The 10,000-nt window shown below is 42.3% G+C and overlaps 1 protein-coding gene and 1 non-coding gene across 2 annotated transcripts in view; both read left to right on the forward strand.

Annotated features, from left to right (window-relative positions):
• Positions 1 to 10,000, forward strand: part of GSX1 (GS homeobox 1) — a gene marked incomplete at its 3' end in the record, with an annotated part of 45,393 nt that overhangs the window by 26,279 nt on the left and 9,114 nt on the right. The gene's annotated exons all lie outside the window — the stretch shown is intronic.
• On the forward strand, positions 1,288 to 1,423 carry LOC111822382 (small nucleolar RNA ACA64). Its single transcript, XR_002825648.1, has one exon. It is a non-coding gene; the product is annotated as a small nucleolar RNA ACA64 (small nucleolar RNA).

The following is a 10,000-nucleotide window of genomic DNA, read 5'->3' on the forward strand; positions in this document are numbered from 1 at the left end:
TGTTGATGTGTTGTGAGATTGTTAACCATTGTCATAGGGCAACATTTGTAGTAACTGTTAAATGAGAAACTATTTTGTTCCGTAAGCCTTCATCTTAAGTGAGAATAACAGCACAATTGGAAGAGTGTAGTCAATGTCACTGAACTGTACATGTAGAAATTTTTGAAATGCTGTATCTTAGGCTATGTGTATTTTCACCAAAAAAAAGGTTGAGAAGTTAGAGGGTTGATATGTTGTGGGGTTGTTAACCAATGTCATAAAACATGTGAACTACTGTTTCATGAGAAACTATTTGTTCTGTAAGCCTTCACCTGAAGTACAATAAAAACAAAAGGGGGGGAAATGCAGAACAGAATTTCAAATACTTATGGACTCCAGACTTCCTGGAGTCATGAAGGTTGGATGAATCCCTGAAAGTATTGTTCTGAGATAATCTTTAACCCTTAAACCAAAATTATCCTCTGAAGTCTTCTTAAAACGAAACAATAGTTTAGCTTAACTAGTAAAGAATGCCTGCCTTGAGCATTATACTCATTTAAGGACTATCTATACGGGATCAGGAGCCCTGGTGGCACAGTGGTTAAGAGCTTGGTTGCTAACCAAAAGGCCGGCAATTCAAACCCACTAGCTGCTCCTTGGAAACACTATGGGGCAGGGCTACTCTGAACTATGAGTCGGAATCAACTCAACGGCAACAGGTTTGGTTTTGGTTTTATATGGGATCAAATTGGCAACAGCAACTCGAAAGATTAGATAGGAAACTTAGGGGGCACTGAGTTTATGTTAATGGGGAGGAGCAACTCAGAAAAGGAGGGTGAGAACAGATGCACAACTTGAAGAATGTAATCAATGTCACTGAATTGTACATTGTGGAAACTATTGAATTGGTATTTTGCTGTATATATTCTCAACAATAAAAACAAAACAAAGATGAAAAACAATAAAGTGGATTTATAAAAAATGAAAACAAAATTTTTTTAAACTAAAAAAAGAAAACCAAACAACAAAAAAATTTTACACTTTAGGAAACCTTATGGGGCAGTTCTACTCAGTCATATAGAACGGCTGTGAGTCAGAGTTGACTTGTCAGCACTTAACAAAAACAACAATTAGAAGAACAGAGGCCAGTTAGGGGGCCAAGACAGCTGTCCACGGAAGCTTGGACTAGGGGGTAGCTCTCACTTTGGAGAAAGGACCCTCAGGGCCTGCTGATTGCTTGGAAGTGCCCACGTTGAGAACTCATCAGTATGAGAGCAGGACCAGTGTGTGCCTTTCTGGGAGACCTGAGCTGGTTGAAAATCAACTGCAGCTTCGCCCATGGCCGCAGGTGAGATTCAGTGCCCAGAGCCACCAGGGGCCTTAGCTCACTGCTCACTTGCCCACCGCCTTGGCGTGGGAGGTTGAAACCCAGGCCCTGATAGGTGCTGCAGAAAAAAAAAGAGACACAGAGTGAGAATCCAGGAGAAACTTCACATTTTAAGGGGAGAGGAAGATGAAGGGAGAGGAGAGGCCTATGGGAATACAGATGTTCTTGAATTTCCAGGGTTGCTATCCTCATGAGCTGTGGAAGGGTTTGCACACTTCCTCTTGTTCATACATTCAACAAATATTTATTGAACACATAATATATGTCAGAAACTGTGCCAGGCACCAGGGAGTGCAGTTCTTAGTTTATCGTGTTCAAAGCAAAGGAGAATGAAGAAAATCAAAGATGGAAGGAAAATACCAGTCCAAAGGATTTATGGACCACATGAACCACAGCCTCCACCAGCCTGAGCCCAGAGCAACTAGATGGTGCTTGACTATCACCACCAACTCATCTGATAGGGATCACAATAGTGTCCCGGGCAGAGTGGGAGAAAAATGTAGAACAAAATTCAAATTCACAAAAAACAGACCAGACTTACTAGTCTGACAGAGACTAGAGGGACCGCCGAGACCATGGTCCCTGGATACCCTGCTAACTCAGAACTGAAGCCACTCCCGAAGTCCACGTTTCAGCCAATGATTAGGCAGGCCTATACAACAAACAATAACACATGTGAGGAACGTGTTTCTTGGTTCAATCAAGTGTAGGAGACCTAATGGGCAACTCCTGCCCATATCCAAAGATGAGAAGGCAGGAAGGGAAAGGAAACCTGAACAACTGGACACAGGGAACCCAGGCTGTAAAGGGAAAGGGGGAGAGTGCTGACACATTGTAGGGATTGCACTCAATGGCACAAACAATTTGTGTATAAAATTTTTGAATGAAAAACTAATTTACGCTGTAAACTTTTACCTAAATCACAACTAAAAAAAAAAAGGCAGAAGTAGCCCTGTACCCTGGTGTTTCAGCCCAGCTATTATGCCACCATCTACTAAGGGCTCCTCTGTGCAAAGAGTCCTATATGAAAGGCTAAAGAGAACTTAAATGACACAGAGAAAATCTGATTGCTGCCTTGAAGGAGTTTGTTACCCAAGGAACAAAAGCGTAGACTTCAGAAAAGGAGGGAGGCATGTGAAGGCCCTAGGGGAGACCACTGTGGCCCCCATGGTCACTGCTTACTGTGACTGCTTCTGCAGGAAGGTTTATCAAGAGACTTGAGTTAAGATGCTTTGCTTGTATTGGTCAAGACTCTTGGTTAAAAGTGGTAGAAGCCAAATGCAAACTGATTTAAGGACAAAAGAGAAAGTAAGGACTTCAGGTAAAGCTGATCAGTTGCTCAAAGGATGATGTCAGACCTCTGTCTGTCTTGGCTTATTTTTCTCTGAGTTGGTTTCATTCTCAGGCCCTGAGGATACAATAAACAGGGGCCCTGTTCTAAACTCTGGGGATACAGTGAGCAAGACAGACAAAATTCCTTGCCTCGTAATTGAGCACTCTCTCTCCCATTTGGTAGCAAAGAAAGATGATCAGGCTTTCTGGGCTTACTTCTTACTAGTTTAGCAATTCCAACCACGCGGGTGGGGGAGTTGTTCAGTAACATTGGTTACATTCTTCACATTGCATGAACATTCTCATTATTTATGTTCTGGTTGTACCATTTCCATTAATCTAGTTTCCTTGCCCCCTTACATTCTCATCTTTATTCTAAAGTAATTGTTGACAGTTTGGTCTCATATAGGTGATTTTTTAAAGGACCACAGTACTTAAGGGTGATATTCATTATTTTTTGAGCCAATTTGTTATTTAACTACAAGGTGACCTTAGGGGTTCATTTCAGTTCAGGATTTTGAAGAGTATCTCACCGCAATAGTCTCAGGGAGTCCTCCAGTCTCAACCAGTCTAGTAGATCTAGGGTTTTTTGTTTGTTTTTTAGGAATTTGAAGTTCTGTTCCACATTTTTCTCCCATTCTATCAGGGTCCATATATTGTGCCCCTGATTAGCATGGTCAGAAGTGGTAGTCAGGCACTAGATAGGTCTTCTGGTCTCAGGGTAGATGAGGCCGTGGTTCATGTAGGCTATTTTTCCTGTAGACTACTTTCTTTTTTGAGTCTTTGGTTTTCTTCTTTCTCTTTCGCTCTGGAAGAGTGGAGACCAATAGTTGTATCTTAGATGGCTGCTCACAAGCTTTCGAGGTCCCAGATACTACTCACCAAACTAGGATGTAGAACATAACTTTATGAACTGTATTATACCAAATGTCATGGATTGAATTGTGTCCCCCAAAAATATGTGTGTTAATTTGGCTAGGCCATGATTCCCAGTATTGTATGATTGTCCACCATTTTGTCATCTGATGTGATTTTCCTATGAGTTGTAAATCCTGTCACTATGATGTTAACGAGATGGATTAGCAGCAGTTATGCTGATGAGATCTAGAAAATTAGATTGTGTCTTAAGCCAATCTCTTATAAGATATAGAAGAGAGAAGCAAGCAGAGAGACATGGGGACCGCATACTAACAAGAAAGCAGCACCGGGAGCAGGGTACATCCTTTGGACCAGAGGTTCCTGCACTAAGAAGCTCCCAGACCAAGGGAAGATTGATGACAAGTACCTTCCTCCAGAAGCTACAGAGAAAGAAAGACTTCCCCTGGAGCTGATGCCCTAAATTTGGACTTGTAGCCTACCAGACTGTGAGAAAATAAGTTTCTCTTTGTTAAAGCTGTCCTACTTGTGGTATTTCTGTTATAGCAGCACTAGATGACTAAAACACCAACTGACCAAGATGTCCCACAAGATTATGGTCCTAATACCTCAAACCCAGAAATCCAATCCCTCAAGGTGTTTGGTTATGTGTAAGAAGTATCCATAACTGTGCCTCTTATGTGCTTTATTATATATATGAATATATGTGCATACAGTTACATAGATGCATATACATATGCATATTCCTATATATACACACAAATACACATACTTATACACTTATATGTCTGCATACATACATATATACCTGCACATATATTTTTTGGTTGTTTCTGCTGTTATTTCAAAATTATATATACCACAGCAACTACCAACAGGTCCTTTTTTCTTGTGTACTTTTTAGTGACATCGTTTACCTTTGTATACTTCACCCTCATTCCATGTTACCTTTCCCATTACCAAAAATAACAAATGACTACTATCTAGACTCCTCCCCCCAACATCTGTCAATTTGTCATCCTGGGGGGGCTTGGGTGTTGCTGGGTTGCTGGAAGCTATGCCACTGGTATTCAAATACCAGCAGGGTCACCCATGGCAGACAGGTTTCAGCTGAGCTTCCAGACTAAGATAGACTAAGAAGAAGGACCTGACAGTCTGCTTCTGAAAAGGATTAGCCAGTGAAAACCTTATGAACAGCAGCAGAACATTGTCTGATATATTGCTGGAAGATGAGCCCCTCAGGTCGGAAGGCACTCAAGAGAAAACTGGGGAAGAGCTGCCTCCTCAAAGTAGAGTCGACCTTAATGATATGGGTGGAGTCAAACTTTCGGAACTTTCATTTGCTGATGTGGCACGACTCAAAATGAGAAGAAATAGCTGCAAATACCCATTAATAATTGGAACGTGGAATGTACAAAGTATGAATCTAGGAAAATTGGAAATCACCAAAAATGAAATGGAATGCAATAACATTGATATCCTAGCCATTAGTGAGCTAAAATGGGCTGGTATTGGCCATTATGAATCAGTCAATCATATGGTCTACTATGTCGGGAATGACAACTCGAAGAGGAATGCCATTGCATTCATCGTCAAAAAGAACATTTCAAGATCTCTTCTAAAGTACAATGCTGTCAGTGATACGATAATAGTCATACGCCTACAAGGAAGACCAGTTAATATGACTATTATTCAAATAGACACACCAACTACTAAGACTGAAGATGGGAAATTGAAGATTTTTACCAACTTCTGCAGTCTGAAATTGACTGAAGTGCAATCAGAATGCATTGATAATTACTGATGATTGGAATACGAAAGTTGGAAACAAAGAAGAAGGCTTGGTAGTTGGAAAAATACGGCTTTGGTAATGGAAATGATGCCGGAGATTGCGTGATAGAATTTTGCAAATACCTTTTTTCAACAACATAAGCAGCCACTATACACATGGACCCCATCAGATGGAATACACAGGAATCAAATTGACTACATCTGCGGAAAGAGATGATGGAAAAGCTCAATATCATCAGTCAAAACAAGGCAAGGGGCCGAATATGGAACAGACCATCAACTACTCATATGCAAGTTCAAGTTGCAGCTGAAGAAAACTAGAACAAATCCACAAGAGCCAAAGTATGATCTTGAGTATATCCCACCTGAATTTAGAGACCATCTCAAGAATAGATTTGACGTGTTGAACACTAATGACTGAAGACCAGACAAGTTGTGGAATGACATCAAAGACATCATACATGAAGAAAGCAAAAGGTCATTAAAAAGACAGGAAAGAAAGAAAAGACCAAAATGGATGTCAGAAGAGACTCTGAAACTTACCCTTGAATGCTGAGTAGCTAAAACAAACAGAAGATATAATGAAGTAAAAGAGCTGAACAGAAGATTTCAAAGGGTGGCTCAGGAAGACAAAGTAAGGTATTATAATGACATGTGCAAAGACCTGGAGATAGAAAACCAAAAGGGAAGACCATACTTGGCATTTCTCAAGCTGAAAGAACTGAAGAAAAAATTCAAGCCTTGGGTTGCAATATTTAAGGATTCTACGGGGAAAATATTAAACTATGCAGAAAACATTAAAAGAAGATGGAAGGAATACACAGAGTCATTATACCAAAAAGAATTGGTCAACATTCAACCATTTCAAGAGGTAACATATGATCAGGAACCAATGGTACTGAAGGAAGAAGTCCAAGCTGCACTGAAGGCACTGGCGAAAAACTAGGCTCCAGGAATTGACGGAATACCAGTTGAGATGTTTCAGCAAAGGGATGCAGCACTGGAAGTGCTCACTCATCTATGCCAAGAAATTTGGAAGACAGCTACCTGGCCAACCGACTGGAAGAGATCCATATTTATGCCTCTTCCTAAAAAGGTGATCCAACCCAGTGCAGAAATTATCAAACAATATCATTAATATCACACGCAAGTAAAATTTTGCTGAAGATCATTCAAAATCGGCTGAAGAAAATGCCAGAAATTCAAGCTGGATTCATAAGAGGTCATGGAACCAGGAACATCATTTCCTGATGTCAGCTGGATCCTGGCTGAAAGCAGAGAATACCAGAAAGGTGTTTACGTGCTTTTTATTGACTATGCAAAGGCATTCGACTGTGTGGATCATAACAAATTATGGAAAACAGTGGGAAGAATGGGAATCCCAGAGCACTTAATTGTGCTCATGAGGAACCTGTACATGAATCAAAATGCAGTCATTCGAACAGAACAAGGGGATACTGCGTGGTTTAAAGTCAGGAAAGGTGTGTGTCAGGGTTGTATCCTTTCACCATACTTATTCAATCTGTATGCTGAGCAAATAATCCTAAAAGCTGGACTATACAAAAAAGAACAGGCATCAGGATTGGAGGAAGACTCATTAACAACCTCCATTATGCAGATGACACAGTCTTGCTTGGTGAAAGTGAAGAGGACTTGAAGCACTTACTGACAAAGATCAAAGACTACGCAGCCTTCAGTATGGATTTGACCTCAACATAAAGAAAACAGAAATCCTCACAACTGGACCAATAAGCAACATCATGATAAAAAGAGAAAATATGGAAGTTGTCAACGATTTCATTTTACTTGGATCCACAATCAACACCCATGGAAGCAGCAGTCAAGAAATCAAACGACGCACTGCATTGGGCACATATGCTGCAAAAGATCTCTTTAAAGTGTTTAAAAGCAAAAATGTCACCTTGAAGACTAAGGTGGGCCTAACTCAGGCCATAGTGTTTTCAATTGCCTCATAGGCATGCGAAAGCTGGACAATGAATAAGGAAGAGTGAAGAATTGACACCTTTGAATTACGGTGCTGGCAAAGAATACCGAATATACCATGGACTGCCAAAAGAACGAACAAATCTGTGTTGGAAAAAATATAGCTGGAATGTTCCTTAGAAGCAAGGATGGCAAGACTATGTCTCATATACTTTGGGCATGTTATCAGGAGGGATCAATCCCTGGAGAAGACATCTTGTTTGGTAAAGTAGAAGGTCAGTGAAAAAGAGGAAGCCCCTCGACGAGATGAATTGACACAGTGGCTGCAACCATGGGCTCAAGCATAACAATGGTTATGATGGCGCGGGACCGGGCACTGTTGTACATCGGGTTGCTATGAGTCAGAACCAACTTGATGGTGCCTAACAACAACTATCTAGAGGGGAGCCCTGGTGGCTTATTGGTTAAGAGCTAAGGCTACAACCAAAAGGTCTGCAGTTCATATCCACCAGCCACTCCTTGGAAACCCTACGGTTCACTTCTACTCTGTCGTATAGGGTTGCTATGAGTTGGAATTGACTGGACAGCAATGAGTTTGTTTTTTTGTTTTGGTTTTTAATTATCTGGAGAGTGAGTCCCCCTCCCTCCCTTACCTTCTCTTTAACAGCTATAGGATATCCTTGGGCAAGTACTTTACCTCTTTGAACTGCAGTTTCCTCATCTGTAAAAGCGGAGTTAGACAACAATGAATCATCCACATATGCATACAGCAATATGGGGGAATCTCACAAACATAATGTTAAGGGAACAAATTCAGATACAAAAGAGTACATACAGTATGATTCTGCTTTTGTAAAATCAAAAATTAATCTACGCTCTAGAAGTCTGGATTGTGGTTATCTTTGGGTGGTTGTAGTGGCTAGAAAGGGGGTTTCTAGGGTGCTGGTCATGTTCTGAGGAGCCTTGGTGGTACAGTGCTTAAAGCACTCAGCTGCTAAAAGGTTGGTGGTTCAAACCCACAGAGAAAGATGTTGCAGTCTGCTTTGGTAAAGATTTACAGCCTTGGAAACCATACGGGGCGGTTCTACCCTGTCCTACAGAGTCGCTATGAGTTGGAATCAACTAGACGGCAGTGGGTGGGTTGGTCATGTTCTGATGCTTGCTTATACAAAGGTGTTCAGTTTGTGAACATCTGTACATCAGCCTGTACACTTATATTTAGGTTCCTTTCTGTATGTAAATTCTATTTCAATAAAAGTTTTTAAAAACTAAAAAAGGGGGGTTAGTCAAACCCATAAGGAGCGTTGGTGGTGCAATGATTATACACTCGGCTGCTAACAGAAAGGTTGTAGGTGAACCCACCCAGCAGCCCACGGAAAAAGACCTAGTGATCTGCTCCCATAAAGATTACAGCCTGGAAAACCCTATGGGGCAGTTCTACTCTGTCACATGGGGTCGTTATGAGTCAAAATTGACTCAATGGCACCCAACAACAACAAAAGTTAAATTAGAAACCATATGCACAAAAGACTGGCACAGAACAGGTGTCAAAGGTCAGAAGAGAAAGGAGCAGGAGATGGGCAGGGCATCTCCTTCAGCACCAAACAGCTTGGAGGGGGAAGGAAATGTAGGTTTGTGTGTTTCTCTTTATGAACTTCTCTCCCAAGACAGATACAATCTCTTTTAAGAGCAGGACCTGGAGTGGACCACATCTCCATCATAGCTGGGGTCCTCCAACATAACAGGGAGTCTCCAACATACCTGGGGGTCTCCAACACAGCTGGGGGTCTCCATCATAGTTGGGGGTCTCCATCATAGCTGAGGGTCTCCAACACAGCTGGGGGTCTCCAACACTGCTAGAAGGCTCCATCATAGCTGGAGGTCTCCAACGCAGCTGGGGGTCTCCATCATAGCTGAGGGTCTCCAACACAGCTGGAGTTCTCCATCATAACTCAGCATCTCCATCATAGCTGGAGGTCTGGCCCATGGTTCCTGCCACATGGTCAGAAACTGGCTGTGGCACTGCTAGTTGTCCTTGCTTCCTCCCCCCCCCCCCCATATCCATTTCACCTTTTATCTGAGTAATAGAATCCCTAGCTGCTGCTTCTCTGACATTTCCCATTGAGTCTACTGGATGAAAAGCAATGGAGCACTTGGCCCTCTGACCTTGTCTTGGTTGAGAAATGCCCCATTTAAGAAGACAGACTTTGTGGTCCCTTGTATGTATGCCTGGGAACTTCCACATTCAGAGACTGTGTGTAACCTGTGCCAACAGAATGGGGAGGAAGCAGGTGCAGGGAGGCACTCTTCAGCGTCACTTCTCTTGAAGATGCTCTTTAACCATTAGGGTTTCAAACGAGTGGGATTGAGCAAGTGAGAAGAGTCCCTCTATTCCCTGAAATCCTAAAGACTGTTCCTTCAAGCGGGAACACCTAAGGAGGATTATAAAAGTGTTGGGGGGCAGTGAAGAGAAAGCAATCGTTTTCCAAACTCTGCTGCATCCCCTTCCCCACCCCTACTCCCACCCTTAGCCCCAGATGGAAAGTAGTTGGGGAAGAGCAGACCATTGATGCCCATCGATTTGGGCGCGCCGGGCTCCTTGCGTAGACTGAGGAGGGGAAGCCCCGTATCCACCGAGAATGCGCTCTGGCCAAGTAACCGCGCTCTGTGCGCAGCAGGCCTGGGTGCCAG

The sequence above is a fragment of the Trichechus manatus genome, unplaced genomic scaffold, assembly GCF_000243295.1.
Source record: "Trichechus manatus latirostris isolate Lorelei unplaced genomic scaffold, TriManLat1.0 scaffold00168, whole genome shotgun sequence".
NCBI lineage: Eukaryota > Metazoa > Chordata > Mammalia > Sirenia > Trichechidae > Trichechus > Trichechus manatus.